General features: G+C 38.7%; 1 long non-coding RNA gene across 2 annotated transcripts in view; it reads left to right on the top strand.

Moving 5' to 3' along the window:
• The first annotated feature begins 7,555 nt into the window (after positions 1 to 7,555).
• LOC123570058 (uncharacterized) overlaps positions 7,556 to 25,650 on the top strand; it is a 137,007-nt gene continuing 118,912 nt past the window's right edge. For both annotated transcript variants that reach the window (XR_010582872.2, XR_012427386.1), the window contains exon 1: positions 7,556 to 7,623. This is a non-coding gene — a long non-coding RNA (uncharacterized lncRNA). The remainder of the gene's footprint in view (positions 7,624 to 25,650) is intronic.

Below are 25,650 nucleotides of genomic sequence, written 5' to 3' on the forward strand. Positions count from 1 at the left end.
TGAAAAACAAAATTTAAAAAGTACAAAAAAACAAAAACATATAACTTTTTATTTATTTACTTATGGGGGTTCAGAATGCCTTGGACGTGGAAAGTCCATGTCCTCAGAAACAGTTAAAAAAAAGTACACAGTTTTGTTTGTTTTTGTGTTTTCCCCTCAACACACACATGTTTAGTACAAACTCAAGAAATGTTTGCTAACTAAATAATGCACATAATCCCTCTACTGTAATACTCATATTTTAGCTATTTTACCCTACATTTATTTCTTTGCAGGTAAGATCTCAATTCTTCTTTGAATGATAAAATGTAAAAACCAAAAAGGGGCAACCATAAGCTCTTCCTTTGAACTTTTCAGGTGTTGAAGGCAGGTAAACTGCAAGCTTACAGATATATATTATTTGGAACTCAGGTAGTTGCCTTCACTTTAGGGGAAAAGAGATCAACTTAGAACCTTCTAGATTGAAACTTTGCCCTTTTGTGGCTGCCTTTCCTTTTAGGAAACAAGTTAAAAGGTACTACTGGCCAGGTTAATTGACTTACAAGTTTGTCTTTTTAATAAGTGTCATAAAGTATGTCAGGCTGCTGAAACTTGCTTTCAGTGCATTTTTTAAAAAACTGTTGTCAACCAGATTAAAGTTTATTGTTCACATGTACATTTGGTTTTCAGGTTGTAATGAAAGACACTGAATTGATTTGCCATGCGTAAGAGAAAGGGGTTGTGTCCTTTGCTCTCTCTCAATGTGCCTTTCCCTTTGAGGTCTCCTCCAAACTGTGCAGTTAGCAGAGAGTGTCCGGTGCTGGACTTGTCCATGTGCAGAACATTGCTCACATGCTTTTCTGTGTCTCCATGGAGAGACTTTCTGAAGGACGAAGAGTATTATCTGAGAAGTGTTATCTTATAGTGTCTTATTAATTTGAAAATAAAGTATTTTGAATATAATGACTTATAAATGAATCTCTTTTTCCCTCAAGGACTTAGATTGTTTTAGAAAGAAACATTTTCTTGTGTTTTTAATTGGCAGATATTCATGTTCATGTAAAGCCAACCTGACCCTCTTTACCCATAAAGCCTCAACCTGACCTTCATAGCTCTGTATTCCCCTGAATGACTGCTTCTCAAAAACACCAAGAGCAGGTTTTGGTAAACAGACTCAAACTATTTGATCTAGCAAGCATTCTATTACCTTTGAAATTTCAGGAACGTGGGAAAGATGAAGACGTTTCCAAGCAGTCACCGATGGTACAATTTGCTGTTTGCCAGACCAGTTCCTTGTATGGTTATTCTCGAATTTTCAATCTTCAAACATTATTACTATGATTCTACACACGAATTTTAAGCTGAAGCTTTAGCCTTCCCCTCAAGGCTCAATTTGGCATAAAATATATCTATAAAACATCAACCACTGAACTAGCTGAGGAGCAGGCAGAGGATGGGATAGCTTATTTTCTCAGTCTGAGGAAAGCCTCTGTTCCAATAATCCCTGTACTTTCTCACCCAACTTTGTTGAAGTGAATAATGCTATAACCAAACAAAAAGGATTAGTATCAGAGCTAGAAATACCTGATTTCTGTCCCATGTCATAAGTGCCATCACTTGAGGTTCATTTCTTTGGGTTAAATTATCATTAATCCATATATATTTGTCATTTTAGTGTTGTCTCTCCACATTAGAATGTAAACACCATGAAAATAATGGGCTTTGCACACTTATGTGTCTCCATTGCCTGGCACAATTTAAATTTCAATAAATATTGGTGGGAAAATGAAGTTTTATCTTTCTGTATGTTAATTATCCCTGAAAAACACTTCTTTGTCCCCAATACTCTAATGAGAAGGAGGTCGTCCCACAACCTTCTCTGTGGATGAGATGAGGGCTGTTGCCACAGGATGGAGCGGGACACTCGGAAGCGTTTATGAGTCACACAGAAGTGACAGATTGCAAAAATTAACATTGCCAACTTCTCAATGTTAATGCAGAAAACTAGCTTCTCAGTGGTATCTAGTTCACAACGAAGGTAGGGGTTGAAAAGCAGAAAGCCAAATCAAAATGCTGTGAAGTAACAGGGAAAGAGTAGCCATGAACAGAAACAGGAGAGAGAGGGGAGACAAATGGAATCAGGAGGAGAACATACAGGGCTTGCCAGTGTTCACAGAAGCCATAGTGCCTCCAAATGATTGCTTTGTAGAGTAGCCAGATGACAGCATATGGAATATCAAGTGAATTTAAGAAAGCTTAAAACTTTTGGAACTAACACCTTAGAAGCAATGGAAATGCCGTATGCTTTAAACTGACCTCTGCTCTCCAAAGCTCTGTGACTCCAGGTTTTCTTTTTGCTCTGGAGCTGATACTGGGTGAGTTCGGCATGGAGGATGCAGGGGCTGTGTGTGTAAGGGGAGTTAGGGTGAGCACACCGGGTAAAGTGAGTCTCTTTGTGCTGGTTATCTTCTGGAACTGTGCTGATGGAGGGCCTCACCCTGCCCTTTGGCCATTGCTGAGGCCACACGTTGTACATTTGGCCTATCTATACAGCACTGCTCCTGTCTAAAACCAACTGTCCTTCTAGGGCTGGCAGAATATTTGGGGAGCCCTAAGTTAGTGCAAGGCTCAACTCAGCACCAAGCCAGTCTGACCTTTTTGATGCCCTTGGTTCTGGTTAATGGGATTTCTCTTGGTCCTAGGCTAAGGGCTCCTCAGGTTTAGCCCAAGTCTAGTCACTAGTTTCATGGATTCTCACCCCAACCTGTTTTCAACATTTTTTTCTAAGAGTCAAATGCAGCTTCCCAACATCCTTGAAACTCACCAGCCGTATCCTACCACTGTCAGTTTCTCAGTGAAAAGCCATGATAGTCCCAAACCCAAAGGATTATTAGGAGCTTCTCTGATGACATCAGGTTTTCTTGATTTCTCTGACCTTATTTTCTATTTCTCAAAGCACCAGATACCATAGTATAAAATGCATGCAATGGCTTGCAGTTACTATGATCCTCCCTTCATGTACTGTCTCACTTGTCCCCCCATAGCCTTGAGAAGTGGGCTAGGCAGGGCTGTTGTCCCTATTCATGAATTATAGACTAATGGCCACAGGTGACTTGGTCTGCTTCCGTACACTTGGCCCTGATTCTGAGAGGCACCCATGTTCTGCCCTCCTCAGTCCCTTCTGATTTAGGAAGAGTTTGCAGTATGGAATGAGATGGGATTACCTAGGGAAAAAGTCATGGAAGAGGTGACTTTTGAATCAATACATTATTCTAAGTGGGATAGTAGCAGAGACTAAAGAAAGGAAGCAATCAGTGGATTACAAGGTCTGAGAACAAGTGCCAGGGAGGGGCAATTTTGGAGGGGTTTGGGATTCTTGGAGAAGTGGTAAGAGATAAGGGTGGATATATTTAACTTAATAAGCACATGTCTTGGCACATGCTTATTGTGTGCATGTGTGTGCACTTGTGCACATACGCGTGAGGTAGGGATGCCCATGAGAAATGGCGGTGGGAAAGGTTCCAGGGCAACATTTCCTTCACAAACTCTCCAGTTAGTAACAGGGAGGGCAGGGTTAGCACAGAAACAGCTCTAGACTTGGAACCTAAAGACCTTGTTACTTTTCAGAGCAGCCACTTGGGAGCTACACAGCACTTGGCAATACCACCTTCCTGAGGCTCACCTTTGTGCCACATGAAATGAATGTGGTAAAATAGCTATTTCAGCAGCATATGCAATTACAGGGTGCTCAACATAAAAATGAGATAATATGTTCGAAAGCACATCGTAAGCTAGAAAGAGCTCTATAAAAATAATATTTTATTCTCATTTTGAGAAGTATTTTAAAAAGCCATGGTAGAAAAGCTAACACATAGGCATTTGCCTGAGCACACTCACATACATGTGAGTGCTTCCCTTGACTGGACACTGTTAAAGTCCCTCATCTCTTTCCCCGAGCTTGGATGGTTGTCCAGCAATTCCCTTTACCACCCCAAGGCCTTCTGCCCTCTCTCCCCACACCATGCAGGCCCCATGAGGCCCTTGCAATAATGCCTTTTAGGATACCCACACCCTTCTTGCCTTCTTCCTAACCTTGCCCCTAACCTTCATGGAAAACAAAGAGCCCTGCATGTTGTTGTTCTCAGAACACAATCAACATAGCCAATTGGAATCTGCATGAATAATTTAACCTCCCGGCAGGGACTGGACAGAATCAGAAGATGCAGCGGCTTCCCAAAATTAATAAAGGCTTTTATAGAGCCATAAAAAGCCATAATTCAATCATTTTAAAAAGGGCAGTGAACACAACGCTTATTAAAGGCTGGGTGCCGCTGAGGAGTATTCAGGGAGGCGAAGAATGCTCACTCAGCAGCAATGGCCCCAACACACGCCCACCCCCTCCTCTTGACAGGCAGATAACCTGACCCAAGCATTTAATAAGCAATATTTACTGATGATTCTTCCCTGACTGGCTTAGTCATGGGAGAGTACTAATAAGGAGGATGATTGAAACAATGGAGGATTTTTTTTTCTCTCTGAACAGTAAGCCATTGCGCTTGGAGTGGAAGAATCATCTATTTCCAAATAGTAGTTAACGTTTTTTCTTTTGTCTAGTCGAGCACATTGGGGGTGAATTTTTGCAGGCCTCCCTACCTGAGCTATATTCTTCTTTAAGTAACTTAAACACGACAATTATAGTACTTGCTTTCTCTAGACTCTGGTTGCTCACTTGTAAAAGCAGGGGACAGCATCAGGTGTTAGTTTCTAGATGAAATATTCCTTTCAAGACACCATGCTTCCATAGTCACTGTCCACAGTGGCTCAGCATGCCCAGTCTGGTTGTTGAGATAGCTCCTTTATGACTGCAAGTTCCGCAGGATCAGCCTAAGCCAGCCACACTGTGCTGAGAACTCAAGACCAAGTTTGCACAGTTTGTATACTGCATAAAGGTGATCACAAGAGAGAAAATGGGAGCTGACAATGGACTGCTTAAGTTCAGAGAAAAGAGCATCTTTTAGCAGCTCTTTAACTTGGAGGAAAAGGGATTTTCTTCTTATAAATCACACAATGGTACAATGAATGCTGGTCATGGCCATGGTCTGGTCAATCACCTACTCTTATTCCCTAGGGCTCAGAGTTCTCACGTGTTCAGTAATTTCTCTGCCCAGACCATGGTGGCAAGGCTGCCTTTTGGAAGGGGCAGGGAGCAGGGGTAGGAAGAGGGCAGGTTAGAACATTGTCCTTTTATCAAAGGGAATGAAGTCTCAGACCCCAAGGATCTCAGCAGGTTTGCTCCAAGCATGTCTGACTTTACAATTTACTGGGACACATGTCCCAGGGCTGCCACAATGAATGAATTTTTAGCAAACAAAACATAAATAAATAACTAGATGTGCAGCCAAGATGGGCTCTCAATGACTTATCTGACCCACATAGCTCACTGTGTAGTTTGCTCTCCCAGCTACCTCCTCAAAACATAAGGGAGTATGTCTTCGGGCACCACAGGTACTAAGTGATCTGTCCATTGCCTAACGTCAAATGACAAAGTACTGGTCCTCATATATCACAGCCTTTCTGGCAAGGATTAGGTCACGCTGGGCCAAAGTTTTGCTAATGAGATCATGCATAAACAATAAGGGTTGGCTGACATCTTGTCAACTCTTTCACTGTCACTAGAGGGGCTGAGGTACAACAGCGAGAAACAGAGGCCTGTTAGCTACCCAGAATCTAAGCCAATGGGTAACACTTCACGGAGCTGCTGCTCCTCAAACAGCCCCAACTCTTACTAGCAGAGAAGATAGGTCCATGCATTCATTAAAGGATTCATCCCTTCTTTTGCCCATTCCAGATACAGTTACTGATGTGTCAGGTCTTATTGGTACTGCTCTTACAGCAGGAGACCACACAGAAAAAGTCGCATGCATTTGGAGTTCTTCCTGGAGCATCCACATTATAATGGAGGTGATGAAAAGAAGAGCAAGAAGGAGCAAAGAAGAAAGAAAAAAGAAAGAGAAGAGCCTTTGGATCTTTCTGCATTATACTGTCCTCTGTTAAGACTCTACCTATTGTCTCTCTGCAGGTAGAGTCTTAACATAGTACAGTATAAAGCAGACAGACCCAAAAGTTCCCTATGAGAGGTCAGAAAAGACTATGGCTATTTCCCTTTTCAACCAGCCACATGCTCTGTTTAGGGCTGTCAATTGTCCTAGTCAAAATTTTTGTGAGTCTGAAAGGAGAGATGAAGTTCAGTTTGCTCAGATTTAATGGTTAAGTTTACTTGTCATTGGTTCCCATGTTGCATGTAATTGACAATTATACCATTCTTACTATAAAATCTAAATCTTACTTTCATCAACTTACAGTCATGCATTCTTATCAAATATAAATCTCAGACTTTTTTATTGGGTCACAGAGTTATTATATTTATGGATACATATATTATGCATGCATATGGATATATATTATGCATGTGTATGCATATATAAAATATATTTTTTAAATGGAAGTGTTCTCATTCAGTCATTGGAGGTACAAAATAAAGTCACATCTCTTAGTAAGTTTTACATAATAACATCAAACTCCTATTTGTCTATTAGAAAAATGCCTATTTTCCTTTCCAAATGGACTTCATTTGCATTCTTTTTTTGTTTTTGTTTTTGTTTTTGTTTTTGTTTTTGAGAGGGAGTCTTGCTCTGTTGCGCCCAGGCTGGAGTGCAGTGACGCCATCTCGTCTCACTGCAAGCTCCGCCTCCCGGGTTCACACCATTCTCCTGCCTCAGCCTCGTAAGTAGTTGGGACTACAGGCGCCCGCCACCATGCCTGGCTAATTTTTTTTTTTTTTTTTTTTTTTAGTAGAGATGGGGTTTCATGGTGTTAGCCAGGATGGTCTCGATCTGCTGACATCGTGATCCGCCCACCTCAGCCTCCCAAAGTGCCGGGATTACAGGCTGAGCCACCACACCGGGCCCTAAGAATACTTCCTATGGCAAATACACATGCAATATTTTGCATATATCATAAGGGTACCAAACAATAAATTTTCACAAGCTTAATGCGCTCACATACCTACTTCAAGGTACAAAATCAGAATGTTAGCAGCACCCCAGAAGATCATCTCTTGTTTCCATCTGCTCACTACTACGGCCACCCCCAACGATAATAATCGCCATCCTGACTTCTGATGACATAATTCAATTTTGCCGTTTTTTGGTTTATGTCGTATACATCAGTATATACATAAATGAAATGATACAATATAGACTCATATTTCTAGAATCCTTTACTCAAAAATATGTTCATTGCAGGGGCCTTTGAAAACAATATGCTGAGAATAGATAGGGCTCAAGGTCAGTATCTCCAATTGAACTTTTAATGAACTCCCGTAGGCGCCAAGAAGGCGGGCAGATAAGGAAGAGCATGGAAACAAAGAACTGAGTAGAAGGTTATATCTGGGAAAAGAAAGTTTGTTTTGCATTGCATTCTTTCTGCTGACGTGGGGTTTATGGAGTATAAATAAAGTGAGGCGGAGGCTCTGAGCGCGGCCGCCATGTTCTCTGTGTGTCTTTGTCTTTTGTGTGTTCTTTCATTCTCCACCACCCCCGGCACGGACCCCAACAAGTGGCGCAGCGAGCAGGGTCAGCACGGGTGAGTAGGGGAGAACAAGAAGGGGAACCCCCTAGGGGCGGGTAAGGCCCGGATATTGTTAAGGGGAACCTTCTTAAGCTTTCATTATGGGAATTCCATCTCTCTGGCCTCAGAATATTTATGGCTGTTTCAAGGACTGTTGCTGTCTATGGGAGTAAAAGTGAAAGAAAAAGACTTTGAAGCGATTGTTTGCCCATGTTGAACAACATTGTTACTGGTGTCAGTATCAGACTAAAGTGCAGCTGAATCGGAAAAAATGGTTACAGGTAGTAAAAGCTCTGCTTAGAGCGCTCCAGTTAGGGGATATTATGCCTCTAAGATTGTGGACCTTGTGTAACTCTATCACTCAGACATTAGAGTTACTTGAGACTGATTCGGAGTGTGGTAAGGTAGCCACAGGAGGAAAGGTATCTGAGGATTTGGAAAAATAAAATAAAATAAAATAAAATAAATCTGAAATGGAGCCCATTTGTGCCAGGGTAGCAAAAGGGGGAGAAGAGAAAAAGCCAGCTCTTCCTTCTTCTAAGGGAAATTCTGACATGCAGTGTATTATGGAAATGCTTCAACAAATATTACAGATACATTCTTCTAATTCACCTTTGTGAGCTTTCCCTGTTTCTTTTCCTTCTGCCCTGTTAAAAGAGGATTTTCCAGTGCCTCCAACCCCCCGGCTTCCTTATCTTTACCTTTGTTTGGCAAAGTTTTCTCAGTGCCTTGCCCGCCATTGGGGGAGGGAGAAAAGAGAAAAAAAAAAAAATTTAAGGAGCTGGATCTGTTTCCAATTATTTGTGCTTCTTTTGCTCCTAATGCTCAGTTTTCAAATGGTGACAATAATGTCCAATTCAATGCCTTACAAATTAAATTTTTAAAAGAAATGAAAGCTGCCATTTCTAACTATGAACCCCTATCCTTGGTCTTCTTGATATTTTTCATCAAAAAATTTGATAATTCCTATAGACTGGAAGACTTTGGGGAAGGCTTTTCTTGATCGTTCTCAGTAGTTACAATTACACAGCTGGTAAATAAACAAGGTGCATGTACAGGCTAAAAAAAATGTTATGTGTGATCCCCCAGGAGCCACTGAGGAACAACTCACAGGCACGGGCCAATATGCTACTTTTAATACTCAGGCTGGTCTAGATAATGTTGCCCTTACTCAAATCAAGACTTTGTTTTTAAGGGCCTAAAATAAGGTAAAAATAACAATTAAAAATTGTGGGTGCTGACCTTACTTCAAAAATTTTGTTACAAACGTTGTCTTTTAAAAATGCTTATACTGACTGTCAAAAATTGTTAAAATCGTTAAAGGCCAATGGGGCCAATTTAGATAAATATATTAAAACTTGTGTTAGTGTTAGAGGGGCTATTTATAATACTCAATTATTTGCTGGAGCTTTGTCTAAAGCCTTAAAAGGAAATAACAAACAAGGTGTTTGCTTTTAGTGTGGTAAACCTAAACATTTCAAAAAAAAAAGTCATAAAAATTAAACACTTTTATCTCTCAAGGCAGAAAGCTGGCTTCAGAGGTATACAAATGTTGTGGTAAAGGTCGACATTGGACAAATAAATGTCATTTCAAAACTAATAAAAGTGAAAATTTACTGTCTCCTCTCCTGAAAAATGAGAGCCGGGGCCCACAGGCTTGGGGTCCCAACAATTTATGTCACCAGGTCTAAAAATGTAGTTAGTTTATCAGTCTTTACAAATAAAAAATATAAAAAAAAAAAATACACAAACTAACTAGGTTTCTTGTAATAAATCACTAAACTAGTCAAAGGACCAAAAAATACAAGATCAGCGTAACTCTAAAGGATGTAAAATTATGGTTCTACACTTGTTACATTAAAGAGCTAAAATAAATAGACGTAATATTAACAATAATAACAGTAATAATAGCCATAGTATACTAAGTACTTACTATGTGTCCACTACTGTAAAAAAATCTTCACTTATATTTAGTTCTTCCAACATCCCTTTAAAACTGACAAATTTTATAATTATTACCATTTTGTAGACAAAAAAACAAAGTTAAGACAGTTTTATAAATGTATCCAAAGTCATATAGCTATTATATTTTAAAAATAAAAATATAACTTTCTGTCCCCAGAGCTTACATGCTTAACCCTTTCCTCTAGACTACTCTATAAAGTACAAAATTGGTAGTCACCCTCCTTAAAATAATCGGAGGAAAAAAAAATCAATAACTAAGTAAAAGTTGTATCTCAACACCAAATCCAATCCCAATTTCAAGTATCCATTTAGCCTTAGATTATTGACTAAATCTACATACAATACCCAGTAAACAATGGCCTACAACATCAAAAAATAAATTCAAGTCCTCCTTAAGGATCCCACACCTTACCCCAGTTTCTTAACCTTATGCGACAACTAAACAGAGCGCCGCTACTGACTTAACTATTACTCAGCCTTATACTTTGTCTCCTAATAGAGAAGTATATAAATTAGCTATTAAAGTGTGTGACCCTTTGCCAAAAGGACATGATGTTACTAATAAAATTCTTATTATGGTTCAAGTCTCACAATTTATATGCCTAGAGACAGGGAAACGTATTCTCAATAGGGAGGGTTTGGTAACACAAAAAAAACTGTTTTTTGAAAAACTTTAGTTTCTAATCAAAAGCCCTTATATTCATTACACATTAATAAAATAGTTTTTAAGGGGTTAATTGATACGGGGGTAAATATGTCTATTATTTGTTTAAATTAGTGGCCTATACAATAAAAAAAACAAGTTTCAGTTATACTCACTGACTTAAGTACTACTGTAATTTATCAAGACGTAGAACCTTTAACCGGTGTCGGTCCTAAAGGTCAACAAGGTCAAGTGATTTTTTTTATTTTTATATTGTTCCTATCAATATTAATTTTTGGGAACAAGATCTTTCACAACAATTTACTACTTTTTTAAACATTCCTCATATTTCCTCAACTGCCAAAAATATGATATTCAAAATGGACTACAATCCTTTAAACTCATAGCCACCACTCCTATTTAGGTAAAACAGTAACCATTATTTAAAAAAATACTTAAAACTCTAAAAGAGTAAGTCAAAAAACAAATGGCCAAAAGAAATATAAAGCCACATATTTCTACATGAAATTCCCGTCTTTGTCTTGTCTTAAAACTATAAATGTTTACATTAAACCTTGGAAAAGTTTACAGCCTGGTCTTCCTAATCCTGCCCTTATCCCACAAAGTTAAAAATTAATGGTCATAAATCTCAAAAATTGTTTTTTCTCTATTCAGTTACAACCTCAAGATTGTAAAAAGTTTGCCTTTATTATTCCTAAATATAATAATAAACAACCCATTCAAAAATATCAACAAAAACTTCTTCCTCAGAGTATACTTAATAGCCCTACTATATGCCAAAAATTCGTACATAGGACTTTAAATCCTGTAAAAAATCAGTTTCCAACTGTGTTAATTTATCATTGTATGGATCTTCTCTGTCCCTGTTTTTAATAATTCTCAGCTACTTTCTCGATATCAATAAAAAGTTTTACCTCAAGGTATGTTAAACAGCCCTACCTTATCTCAAAAACTTGTCCTTTTACATCATTACAAACTCAGCTTTCTTTCTATTCACTTAATATTGCCCCCAAAAAAATTCAACTAAATTTTCCTATTCAATATTTAGGTTATACCTTAAAAACACAAAATATTCGACCCCAAAAAATTCAAAGTCAACGTAATCATTTCAAAATATTAAATGACTTTCAAACAATACGTTCTGTTTTAAAAATATAACATCTTTTTTCTATTCTAAAAAGAGACAGTCACTTGGACAACTCACGCCATTTAACTCCTTTGGCTTTACAGGAACTCCAACTTGTAAAAAAACAACTTTAAAAGGCCCCTTCCTAATGTTCCCCTTTCCTTTTGTTTATTTCATACTTTACATTCTCCTACAGAAATAATTCATCAGACCAATCGGCCACTAAAGTAGATCTTTTTGTCCAATAAAACATCTAAATACTTGACTACTTATATCGATCGTTTAACTAAACTAATCATCAAAAGACGACATCACTGTCGACAACTTTGGGGAGGAAATCCTTCCTTAATTATCTCTCAATTCACTCATAGTCAGATCACTTATCTTCTTACAACTTCTGATTCTTGACAAAAAAGTTCATCAATCTTGAGTTACAGTTTATCCTTATCCCTCGGTACAATAGAAAAAACTGTTTGCTATTCTCATAGTCTTACTTAATTTCCCTACTACTGGTTGTAACATTGTTAGTGATTCTCGTTTATGTTACTTCTTATATTTCTCAGGCCACTTTACCTCTTTGTACTACTACTTCTCTTCAAAAATTCTTTTCTTTGTTATCCTTTACTTTAAGCCAACATCGAGCTCCTTTATTCATCACTCATCTTCGTTCTCATTCTCAACTTTCTAAACCATTAGTTCATGGTAATACTCAAATTAATTTGCTTTTAATCGGCCACCTACATACTACAAAACAAAAATATACTCTACATCACACTAATAGTTCTGACCTTCAACAATGGTTTCATTTAACTCATAAACAAGCTCGTTCTCTTATTCGAGCTTGTCCTTCCTGTGCTCCTTTAAGCATTCCATCCTTCCATCCTGGGGTTAATCCACGAGATGTCCCTTCTTTTGGACGATTAAAATGTTCATCATACCATTGATACCTTTTCTCATTTCTGTTATTACTCATCTCTTAGTTTGTTTCGCCATCATGGGCATTCCTCTTATACTTAAAACTAATAATGCCCCTACTTATGTCTCTCATAAATTACAAGTTTTCTTACAACAATACAATATTCAACATATCACCGGTATCCTGGACAACAGTCAAGGTCAAGCCATCATTAAGCACACAAATTTAACCTTAAAAACTCAACTGCTAAAACAAAAAAAAAGGGGGGAAATGAGCCCCCCAAAAAACCAGATTTTTTTGAAGGTTAACCTTTCTACCTTAATTTTTTTGATTTTGAAGGTACTTTTTACCTTAATTATTTTTTAAATCAATGGAGACAATTGCAAGACTCTGCTGTCGTAACCCATCTTTCCTCACCTCCCTCGGTGATAGTCCCCGCTGACAATTTAAAGATTTGGTATCCTAATGAAGAAGGTAAGTATGTTCTAGGGCAAGTTCTAAAACAGGGACGGGGCTATGCTCTTGTCCTTACAGGGAGCGGACCTGAGTGGTTTCCTACAAGATAATTGAAACCCTGTTGAAAAAAAAACTGGATTCAGCATGCATTTCTTCTTTTGTTGGATGTGCCTCGGTGGGGGACTTATTTCCCTTAGTGAGGCTTTGTATAAATATTGCACTTATATTCCCTTTCCACCCTTGTATCAGGGAGTCGCCTGGGGAGAGGCGGAAATTAAGGTTTTCACCAATGACACTACTTGGATGCTGTCCCCCTATATAGACAAGGACAATATAAAATGGGAAACGGAAATTATAAACAACACATACCAATTTGGAGTGGAAGAACTTCCAATATGCATGGGAAATAGTTCTCATTGTCTCCGAAAATCGCATGAAGCCTGGGTTGTTCACTATAATCATAGTCATGTGGCTACTAATACTGTTATTATAATCATTCTGTATATAGTAATGAAACTATTCCTAGTTCTTTACCTTTTTGTCCTATTCCAGAGGTTTCTCCTAATATTGAGGTGCTAGAGTGGCAACAATGTCGGAAAAATAAACCCCGGATTTATTAGAATACAATGGGATGCAAATAACTGATTAAAGTGTACACGGTAATTTTCAAACAAAATTTAGTCACATACCTTTAAAATGACACCGGGTAAATAAAAGTATTGCTGCTAACAATAATAAAACCTTGGTATGGCAGGAAGGAGGCCTAAGTACAAAGTCATCTTTGGAAGTTGTTAGCTGCAGGCAATGCCATTAGCATTTTTGTGGGGAATATGCTCCTTAATCTTTCTAACCCGAATAACTCCTTTCATATTCAGTTATATCGAAATACCTCCTGATATATTATTGCTTGTGTCTGTAAGCCCTACCTATTATTAACAGGAAATTTGACATGGAATAATAATATGGGGATTGTTAATTGTACAAATACGTGTACATTTTTGTCTTGCCTCAATCATTCCTGGTGGCACAACTTTACTGAGGATATTTATATCCTCAGGGTTCGTAAAAAAATTTGGCTACCTGTTAACCTTACGCAACCATGGGGGGCATGACCTCTTGAGACTTATATTTAAACTTCTCTCCAGCAAACCCTCCATGCCCTTGGACTTATAATTGCCTCGGTGATGAGCCTTGTCGCCATCATCTCCACTACGGCCATAACAGGGCTCGCTCTTCATCAAAACATACAAAATGCTGAATTTGTACAGCAATGACACAATCTCACCGGTTATGGCTTCAACAACAAAACATTGGTTCTCAACTTACTAAAAGATTGGACAACATGAAACAAGCCTTGACATGGCTTGGAGATCAGCTCACTGTCCTCAGTACTCGGATAACATTACAATGTGATTGGAACTCCACTCAATTTTGTGTAACGCCTGTGCTTTTTAACATCTCTCAAAATTGGACCGTAATCCAAAAATTATTAATAGGCCATAAAAATATTAGTTTGAACATCCAAAAACTCACTCAAAACATTTCCAAAACATTTCGACAACAATTACATGTGTTGTCTGGAACTGTAACCCTTCAGGAGCTGGGTCAGCGCCTTGTTGCCTTTAACCCATGGACCCAGATAAAGACATGGATTTCTACAATCTCTGAAAGTATATTACTTTGGGCACTTAAATTGGGTCTACTTCTTTTGGTAATTCGATGCTCCCTCCGTCGCCTCCAAAAACAAAAAAAAACCACAAAAACAAATATGGACTACCTTTTTAGGATTGAGGCAAAACAAAAAAAAAAGGGGGGGGAAAGGAAGGGGCCTTTGAAAACAGTATGCTGAGAATAGATAGGGCTCAAGGACAGTATCTCCAATTGAACTTTTAATGAACTCCCGTAGGCACCAAGAAGGCGGGCAGATAAGGAAGAGCATAGAAACAAAGAACTGAGTAGAAGGTTACATCTGGGAAAAGAAAGTTTGTTTTGCATTGCGTTCTTTCTGCTGACGTGGGGTTTATGGAGTATAAATAAAGTGAGGCGGAGGCTCTGAGCGCGGCCGCCATGTTCTCTGTGTGTCTTTGTCTTTTGTGTGTTCTTTCATTCTCCACCACCCCCGACACAGACCCCAACAGTTCATTTTTTAGTGTTCCATTGTGTGGATATTTTCACTCTGCTGCTGATGGGCATTTAAATATACAGCTTGAAGGTGTTATAAGTACTGTTGTTGTGAAGATCCTAGGACATTTCTGTCTGTGAACCTGTAAGTGTAAAGCATCTAAGTTGGACTTCCCTGGATTCAATCTCCATTTTCCCTTTGTAATCTGAGGTCAGTTACTTAGCCTCTTGGTTTCCTTTCCTAATATGTAAAAACAAACAAACAAAAACAAAAAACAGGAATAACACCTTATCATAATGTTGTCAGTGAGTGAATGGGGAGGTGGGCCCAATCAACTCAGTGAATGTGCATTTTTCTAGGGGTATAACAGTCAGCAAAATGGACACAGTTACTGCCATTGTGGAGCTCTATTCTAATTGCACAATTGGGTGGGAGAAGTTAGAAGGAAAAAAAGCAAAACATATGTAAGCAATGTATATTAGGTAAGTGCTATGGAGATCTATGAACCAGGAAATGGGGATCTGGAGTGATGGGTGATATTAATTTAGGTTGTCAGGGATGCTCTCACTCAGGAGTGGGGCATTTGAGCAAATACTAAAGGTAGGAAGACATCTTGTAGATAGATAACTGAAGGAAGAGTGTTCTTGGCAGAGAGCCTAAGACATTTAGTGTGTTTAGTGTGTTTGAAGGGTAGAAAGAAGGCCAGGGTAGGATACAGAAGATCAGAAAGATAAGGATTGCAAAGTGGCGAAGGTGGAGATTGAGTAAGGTCTTGTGGGTCACTAGAAGAGTCTTCCTCTGAAGATGAGAAACTACTGGATAATTTGTTCAAAGAAAACTATGTTTTCACAACATCAGTAGAAGCTGTGATGAGGATATACTACATGAGGCATGACAAATGAAGAAAACATGAATAATAAGGGTAAAGAAGGTGTAAAGCAGGTATGAACATGTATATTTTACTGTGTGTGAATATGTTGTATGTGTACATGTGTGAGATAGCTGATCCTATGAACATGAACCATAATAATTAATATTGAGAAAGCTTTTCAGAGGAGGTAGGGCTTTGAGTGTGTATTTTGAATTACAGTTTCAACAGAGGGATGGATAGAGCAGGATAATTGATTTCCTGATAAACACGAAGACGTAATGTTATTTCCTTTCTTTCCCATTTGAACTAGAATACGCTATGGTCAAGTGATTTACTCATCCCATGCCTCCATGCTGTGAATCCTCCAGAAGTGGCTAAATTTTCACCACACCAGAAAAGATTTAGTTGATAATCATAATCTACCAGTGAAACCACAGGAAATATCACCATCTTCGTCATTATCTTTTTTCATCAATGAATAATTTTCAATTATGTAAAAGCACCAAGGAATGTGGTAGTTGGGGGAATTCTTTGGATTTTAAAAAAATATATTTTCACTCCATTATTTCAGCAAGGGCTAGCTATTCTTCTTGTAAGACCAGTCCACTCAGTTGACACATTGTTTTAAATTTCCCAATACTTGAGATTACACCTACTTATTTTGGCATTTCACTATTCCCTGTCTTTGCATGTCTGGCTCTGAATCCTAGGATTCTATTAGAGTGACTATAGTTAGCATGCATTCCTCACATCTTCCAATTAAATGCAATATTTCCTGGTTTTTCATAGTAGTAGGTTTTCAGGACTACTGTTGATAACGTTCTTGCTTCAATTTATGGCATATTTTACACTCTTAAAACTAGACTTTAAAAAAGTGCATTAACTTTTTGAGATGCTATTTCCCCACATATACCCTGAGGAGCATTTCTTATCTGAATATATAATGATCAGTCGACCCTAGACGTTTGCCGATTTCTTTCCTACATGTCATACTTGGCTCCAGCCCCAGACAAGGTCCAGAATAACTTCTGCCTGCTTTGGTTGCTAAGAACAAAATGTAAAGAGAGCTATTCTCTCACAACATGTGTGTACTGTGCCTCAGTAATTCCAGATTTGGTGTTCTGTCCTTATAAAGCAATTTACATTTCTTTTTAAATTAATGTTCTCTCCTTTGATTAGTCCATCATAGCTGGGGGAAAATTAAAAAGCTTTTTCATCTCATCTATATCTTGGGCACATAGACGTATGCCAGTAGTCTGAGATCACTTATCATTTCCCCCATCTGTCATGTATTTTAATCTAAGACATCTTTGTGGAGGGGGTAAAACTGCATACATTTGCTTCTTCAGACATCATGCCCTTTCTCGTGCATTTGATTTAATCAATCAGTGTCCATGTGTGGACTGTATAGAACTTCCATGTAGTTTCACAGTCTGTCAGTCACTTGTCATAAGCAAACTGGTCATCAACCTCAAAAGGCCTGGACACCGAGTGGTCTCTTTGACAGTGTCTGGGTTTCCTTCATGGCCTTTACTCCACAGAAATCTTAAAACATCCACACTGATCCCACCAGGACTGTCCTATCACCTCAAGTGGATACTACTTCTCTAAAGCAGGCTAATCATGAGTGTAGTTCAATACAATGAGGAACAGTGAATTGATATACATACATACATACATACATATACACATACATAAAATAAGGTCTTTCTTTCCACAGTCAGAGGCAAAACCTGAATAACAAATAGGCCCCAGTCAATGTGTGGATGGCAATTAAACCACTTCTTAAAAAGCATAGTAATAATTTCATACAATTAATACACAGTGAATTAAAAAATAGTTCGTAACAATTTCACTTTTTAGTTTTAGTGATATTACCAGGGTATGTAATTTGTTTTTTAAGTCAGTTGGCCAAGATTTGATGAGATTTATATTATTCTAGAATGGTTATGTTGCACCTAGAGTAGAATTCAGTTTGAAAAACCACATATTGAGAAAGACATGGAAAATCTAGAGTGAAACTTCAGAAGAAAGACTCTGAAAACTGCGCTACAAGAGTGATTAGGAGATGGAAGTGATTAGATCCAGAAAGAAAAATCCTGGAAGGTTCTCTGAAATCTGTAGTGCTGTTATTTGGAGAAGGGTGGATGTTGATTTTACCTTACGCCCCAAAAAGAATTCACTCGTTCATTTATACGAGATTTATGATCATCTAGGGCAGTAATCTGGGGACTTGGATTAAGTGAGAGGAACCTTAGTGAGAGAAGATTGGCTTGGAATAGATGATGTAAGGCCTTCTAAGTCAATGTAGGCACTTTTAGCCTGAATGACATGAGATGCCCACTGCAGGGTTTTGAGCAGAGGAGTAATGTTATCTGGGATACTTCCTTTGGCTCATTCTTGATGTTGGGTTAAGAAAGACTGTGCAGAGACAAACTTAGCAATGGGAAGAATAGGCAGGGAGCTTTGGCAGTAAATCAGAAGGTTGGTAGTAACTTGCACCATGTAGTCACAGTGACCATAACGATGTGGTATGTAACACCAAGAAGAGTAAGAATGGCTATGCATAGTTAAGGTCTTCAGGTCAGAAGTTTTAGAACAAGAAAACAAGTTTGGAAGAAAACTCAGAGATCTCTTCTTACACTATCACCAAACAACATTTTGGAAAAAATCAGAATGATATGCCGTGTTCTGTTGTAAATGTATGAGTAACAGTAAAATATGGGCACTTTTCTCAAGGAGATAATATATTTTTGGAAAGAAAAAGACACAAATAATTTTAATGTGATGTGATGCTGGAATGAAAAAAGGTGCCACATAGATCCAAATGAGCAAATACTACTATTTATTTACTGTAGAAACTTGGATATATTTTTTTCAGAGCATCGTTTTCTCATTTGTAAAATGGAGATAAGATTTTGTATTTTATATGCCTGCTGTGAGAACTAATGATTCAATGGTTATGCAGTATCTACCACTTTCTCTCTGCTGTGACATCTCAGAACTACCTTTGTTCCCCTCCCTTCCCTGCCCTTTTATCACCTCTCATATCCAGCCAGAGGAGGCCCATCAGCCTCCACCCCTCACCCACCCATTCCTACCTTCTGTATTTTGGGCTGTGCAACCCCCCTACAGAGAGGTTCTCTTTCTACCTCCTTGTTCCATATGAAACCTGGCTAACATCTGATAGTGCAACTGCTTTGGAACAATTTTATAATAGACATTGCTCCTTGTCTCAGTCCCCCAAACAGAGGTGTTTCAATAAGCCCCTTATTTACTCTGAAGTGAGGCTGAGAAATGACAAAATCATCGTTATTTCTTAAGAACGTACTTTGGGTGTTCTCCCATCCTTAATGTTCTTTGCTGCTGGCCAGTAGCACCCAGAAGACACTTCAGCACATGATGCTTTGTCCCTAGGCAGAGTGGACCCAGATGTCCTCAACTATAGTTCCCTTGCTTTCGTACCAGGGGATTTTGTACTCAGCAGGTGGTCACTATGAATTTATTGAATAAACAGGTCTTAATGTTCTTTACCTACAGTCTTTGAGTTCATCCTTGACTATCTCAGAATTGGTGTTAGGATCTCTTCTAGACACTTTCGCTGCATTATTTGATTTCACTGGCTTTAAGGGGCATCTTTTCCAGTCTATTTCTACTTCACATGTCTTAAAGTGAAAGTGCTGCAACTTAAACATCTTGAATTTAAAATTCCCCAAAGGCATGTAACATTTGTTCTCAAGTTTAAAGAAAAATGAAGCGAAATCAAACTAAAATAAGTGTTTCTCATCACCTCATGCATCTCGATTACAAGACCTACTCATTATATATTAGATTCCAATGTATGGTGGTTTCACTCTGGGGTTCCACCAAAAGGAATCTGTAGGGGACAACTGTACAGAACACAGAACTGACAGTGCCCTGTTTTTAAATCTATTTTCTTAGGAATGAGTTACTCCTGGCTATAAGAAAGATGATCTCCATGGACTGTCAGAACTCACGAAACAGCAAAAGGAGCCAAGCGCAGTAGCTCACACCTGTAATCTCAGCACTTTGGGAGGTTGGGGCGGGCAGATCACTTGAGGTCAGGAGTTTGAACCTGGCCAACATGGCGAAACCTTGTCTCTACCAAAAAATACAAAAATTAGCCAGGCGTGGTGGTGGGCACCTGCAGTCCCAGCTGTTTGGGAGGCTGACGCAGGAGAATCACTTGAACCTAGGAGGCAGAGGTTGCAGTGAGCTGACATGGCACCACTGCGCTCCATCCTGGGTAACAGAGTGAGACCCTGTCTCTGAAAATTCAAACAAACAAAAAAACCAAAAGGATACCATAAACAAGAATGATTTTCAATGCCAAGACGAAACTTTTCTGATGCCATCACCCTTTGCAGTGAAGCCTTCCTTAACCGTTCTCTCAAAACTCCAGCATTTCATTGCCCTCTCTCTGAACTTCAGTGTTCTTGGTACCACTTTATTAATAGTTGTGATCCGTTCACTCTCACAGTAGGATCTGGGTACAACTGGAGACAATGTCTACTACTAAACTTCCAGATTCTCATCTGCTGCAACCACATTCTGCATCGTTTCTAAATCCTGAGTTTCCCCTTAGCCTTTCAGCCCATTTCCACTTTCCTATACCCTAACAGCAGTCTCTTTTTGAGTAAGTTAGCTAGAGTTTTATATATATATACATATATATATATATATTTTTTTTTTCTCTGTTTGATTGCAACTGAAGAACCCTCCCTGATACAGAGCAATAAGTACGGCTTTTTAATTACGACCTCCACAGGCCTTGGGCCTAGGGGGCATTGTGTAAATGTATATTTAATGAGTGAATGAATAAAAGTGATTTTAGTATAGCAGGAAAGATGAGACAACATAAATGAGCATTCAGACTGAGCTGAAAATGGACCTGCTTTGTCCCTGTTTCCTTTGAAAACACTTTCTCCCTGTCAGTTTTTTCCTGCCCTGGTTTCTGGTTTTCAGTTGTAATGTGCTTTAAAGATAATACTGCCATGTTTCTTTGAACTGAAACTATCCAGCAATTTATGACCAAATTTAAGTTTGGCATAACAGGCTTAATGTTCAGCTTTCCATCTGTATTCTGTGCTTGGCAAAAACCCAAGGAAACTTGGGATTTTATGCTCCTGAATTTTATAAACCAGTAAACACAAAGGTATTGGAATTGTATATCTTAGCATGAAACATTTTATCTCGTGCATAAGAAATATCAAATTGGACTGTAGTGTAGGCAGCTCAGGGATTTGTGCTACTTCCTCCCTTTAGAAATATTCTTTAAGAACCGATGTCTGTAGGAAGTGATGAGAAAACAAAAACAACGGTTTACTTTGTTCAGTGTTCCCAGCTTGTCTAGCTATTTTCACATGGATTCTATCATGTTGTCTTTCCATTGGCCCTAAAATAGTTGGAATTTATGTTATTATTCCATTTTATAGAGAAGTATGACAGAGCCCTGAAGAACTGAAGTGATCCCAGAGGTCCATAGCTGGTTAATGCAAGCCATGACCAGAATTTAGATTTTCTTTGTTCTAACCACCAAATGTAAAGTTAATTTATTTTGTGATTAATTCATACACTTTACCAACAGAGTTTTATTTTGTAGTTTATTTTTTCACTTACCATGTGCCAGATATGGTATAGGCTCTGGGGACAGCGCTGTGAACACAATAGATAGAATCCCTGCTCTTAATCTTAATGTGGAAGCAGGTGGGCATGGGACTGAATAATTTCTAACACCTGAGAACTTCGTTTAATCTATTGAAAACCTCAACCAAGTCTATCCTGAATATGGATAACACTGGCCTTAATGGTATAACTGATCTGACCATGATAATGAAAAAGTTGCTGGAGGTCAATCCCTCATGTTATGCATTAAAAAATCATAATTAAATATCTTCATTCTCTGAGTACATGCTCTCTAACACATATGCTTCTGAAAACATGTTTGCTCCATGAAGCTTTATTTCTGTGACATTGTCAATAATATCATTGTTCTCCGTCGCCACTCCTATAAAGTTCAAGTTTATATCCGGGCATATGATCTTTCTGTAGTCTGAGAGTCAGCCTTACCCTTGCTTCACCTCTGAGACCTGATTATAAGAGCCCAATGTGGGGTTAAGAGGCAACCTCAGGTGGAGAAATATTGAATCAGTAGCAAGATATAATAAATAAGCAAATCTCTTTTAGAAGCTTTATTCCTGGCCATCTAATAATGTCTCCACATTTCTTCATGTTATTATTCTCTCTGCTGCAAGGGGGAAGAGGTTGCCACTGCAGCAGTGCTGTTCTGCCTTCCCACCTGTTTACATTTACTATATGGCTGCCTAGGGAACCCTGCAGAAAATAATGCTTGTGTGAGCCATTTAGTTGACTACATGTCAAAAAGTAATTTGAATCAAAGAGTCACTAACTTAATTGATGGTGATGGCTCCATCCAAAAACAACCAAAGAAATTGATGTTGTGCAAATTGCACATATATTGCTCTTGAATTTGTGAGCATATTCTTGTTTGCCTTGACAGGATTCAAATTATCTTTCGGACAGCTCGACACATTACTTAAGATGTGCCTGTATGTGAATTTTAGCTGCTAAAGGGGGCAATAACAACCTTTCTGTGAAATTAATTCTCATGACTTCAACTTCATCTTGCCATTTCTTTTACTCATTCCCTGCACATGCCCCCTTCTATTCCATTACAATTTGTATTTTAACCTCTAAGTCACTCCAGTCACCATGGAATACAGAACTATTGTCTTTGCAGATTCTATAGAGACCTGAGGTCTTAAGAAGCAAAGGATGATGCATTATAGTCAATAGAACAAGTTTTAGTTCTTCAGATAATTATCTTTCAATGCCACTGGGCCCTATTTTTGAAGTGTCATTGAGTCCCGCTTCAGGGATGGAGATCTTGAGCATGCAAAATAAGATAATTTCCCAATCAGCCTACACATCTCTGAGAAACAGAAGTTATATCATTGCCTAAGGAGGCCAGCCCTGCAGCCACTCCTCCAGAATATAAGACAGAGGAGTGGGTCAGAGTAAAGAATACACTCAGATTATGGTATCGTAATTGTCTACATGAGGCTGTAAGACTCTTAAGAATCTCTCTCATCAGTGGTGCTGTCCGAGGCATTTTCAATGAGTGCCAACTCCAGCAGACAGTAAAGGGAAGAGAGTACTGGCTGAATAGGGAAGAAAGCTTCCAGGTATTCTTCGGACATAGAGGAGCTTTCAGACATGACCCACTGACTCTTTATCATCAGACAAGCTGTAGTTAGAGAAGATTAGTGGTTGTCCAGTATAGAAGGTGGACTTATTGAAAGGTCAGGAAGAAAGGAAATTGGATGTCATCCCCTTTGTTTGGCCTATTTGTCTGCTCCTGGCGATCACCCCATGGAGCTCCAGATATCCATGAAACATAGCTTGAACATCAAAGGACTACATGGTATTCAGGGGTCTTAGTAAATTTTACACTCCAAAAATATACTTGTAGCCAGTTTAATATGTACAGTAACAAAAGTCAGTTTCATAAAAATTTATCTTTATTTCTTTAAAACTGACATTAACTTTGCTCTGGAGCCTCATCCATGCAGATGATGGAAATTTTGATTTGCCAGCTTAAGCTAACTTTACTTCTACATTTTCTTTCTGCCAGGAGATAATCTAAATTGCCAGGGAGTAGGAGAGATGTTTTAAAGGTGAGGCATCCACCTTTGATCACTGCTGTGCTGGTTGGATACTGCAGCGAACTCCCATGCACATACAATAGTCTTTCATTTTGGTAATACCTGATAATTGCTTGTAGGTCAAGCTTGGGCAGTTGACTTATCCACATAACTTGTTCCTTGTTGCTCATATTCTGAAGCCTGGCTTCCTCCCTCAGCCTCTTCTAAGAAGCTGCCCCATCACACACCATACCAGACACTTAGTCCTTTGCTCCCTATAGCTCTCATCATGACTCACAGAGACTTCTCAGGTATTCCCCATGCTCTGTGATGCCAAAAGGAACTCAACTTTGGAAACCAGAGCCCCCTCTCCTCTCCCTTCCTCTCTCTCTCTCCCTCCAGATCTGCCTGCTGCTGCTCCAGTCTGTCTCAGCCTTCTCATTTTTAATACAAGGGTCTTCCAGAGGCTTTCTCCATGCAAGTCTAAGAAAGAAGGAGAGGGTTCATTGCTATGAGTGTTCATTGACCCTGTGGTCCAGTAACCTCTTGCTCTCCCCTCCTAGTTCATTCTTGGCCTCACCAACTTCACTCCATCCCAGGAAAAAGTCTTAACTCTCTTCTACTCTTCTGTTTCCCACAACCCTACCATTCTGGGATTTTGGAGCATAAACCCTAAGATATACTCAAGATTTACTGTGTAAACATTTCATGTAGCATACTGTAGCTCAAAATTTTAGTTCTGGAATGCACAATTTTGCCTCCAAATTAATTTTCTACCACAGACTTTGCAGCATAGAATTTAAACTCATTTTTAAATCTTAAAGGTGGACAATATTATTTGATAACCCGAATCACAAACACTGCTTAGTCTTTGCCCATAAACATGCAACATAGTTTTCATAGTTGAGAATAGGAAATTGACTGTTTATTTCTGATTTATTTGTCTATATCCCAGAACTACTTCTTTTCTGGTGAGGACCCCACCATACATCAGGGTTTCAGAGATGCAGATAGTGAGTTCGACTGGCTTCGCCCACCCTAAACTTCACATCAATTCTATGGTCTCCTGCATTATCACCCCTTCAATAATTGCACTTACAGGCTTGGGTCTCTCCATCTTAGCCTGTGATTTGCTTAGGCCACCTGTCTACGATAGATACTGCCATTGTTTATTATGATCATATGAACAGCCTTCTAGAAAATTCCTCCCACAAATCTGCCCCACTTCATCTCTCAGCAGGACCCCCTATCTTCTACATTGTATCCAGAATGGATCTCTGCAAAGCTCTCTAACTACATGCACCTTATCCATGTAGAATTGAGTCATGATAAAATTCTTTTACTGAAAAAGAAAAAGGAACTTTAACATTTCAGCATTATTTGATTCCTTTGGTCATTTAAACAAGGGCTTATCAAGTTTTAATGGCCATATGAACTATGTGGTATCTTGTTAAAACGCAGATTTCTACTCAGTGAGTCTGGGGTGAGGCCAAAGATTCAAACAATTTCCCAAATAATATCAATTATACTCCATGGACCAAAGGTTCTATAAACTACACATTATTTATTTCAATTTTCTTTGAATATGCCTCACTTATTATTCTATTATCATTTTCTAACAAGTCCCTCTAATTACCCAGCTATTATACTTTTGAGGTAATCCAAAATAAATGGTATTTTTCTTTTATATAAAAATTGCTTAGACATGTATATTTTAATAAAGTTTCTATTTGTTCCTATCCAATTGTGCCTGCATTGTGATTATAAATAATTGTCCATTTAATTGCATAATACAACACACTTCATACAATGTGTTAAAGAAAATGTTTGAAAGCCCTCTTTTCAGCAAAGCCATTTTCTTATGCATATAGTGACATTTAAATGTATGAAAGCAATCCGATGAAAAAAAGCACCTTTATTCTAGGTGAAAAGTCACATCAGTGTGAGCATTTGAGTCAACTCTGCGTCATTTACTTTTGTCCCATACACAGGCTGCACTTGTTTGCACCAGTCAGTCCAACCCTGACTGTTCTCTGGTCTAAGATAAGAAAGTCAGAGGCCCTGTCAGCCTCATCTCCACAAGGGGCTGGGATGGCTGCTGCTGCTTGCTGACTCCCCATCTGCCTGCTCCGACCTTAGGTGTGTGTGACCTCCTCAGTCATTGCCTCTGTACTTGGATATTCCTGTCTTTCTGCCCCACTCTCTGGAAACTGCATTCCTTATCCTATCTGCCCACT

Source organism: Macaca fascicularis, chromosome 18, assembly GCF_037993035.2.
Source record: "Macaca fascicularis isolate 582-1 chromosome 18, T2T-MFA8v1.1".
NCBI lineage: Eukaryota > Metazoa > Chordata > Mammalia > Primates > Cercopithecidae > Macaca > Macaca fascicularis.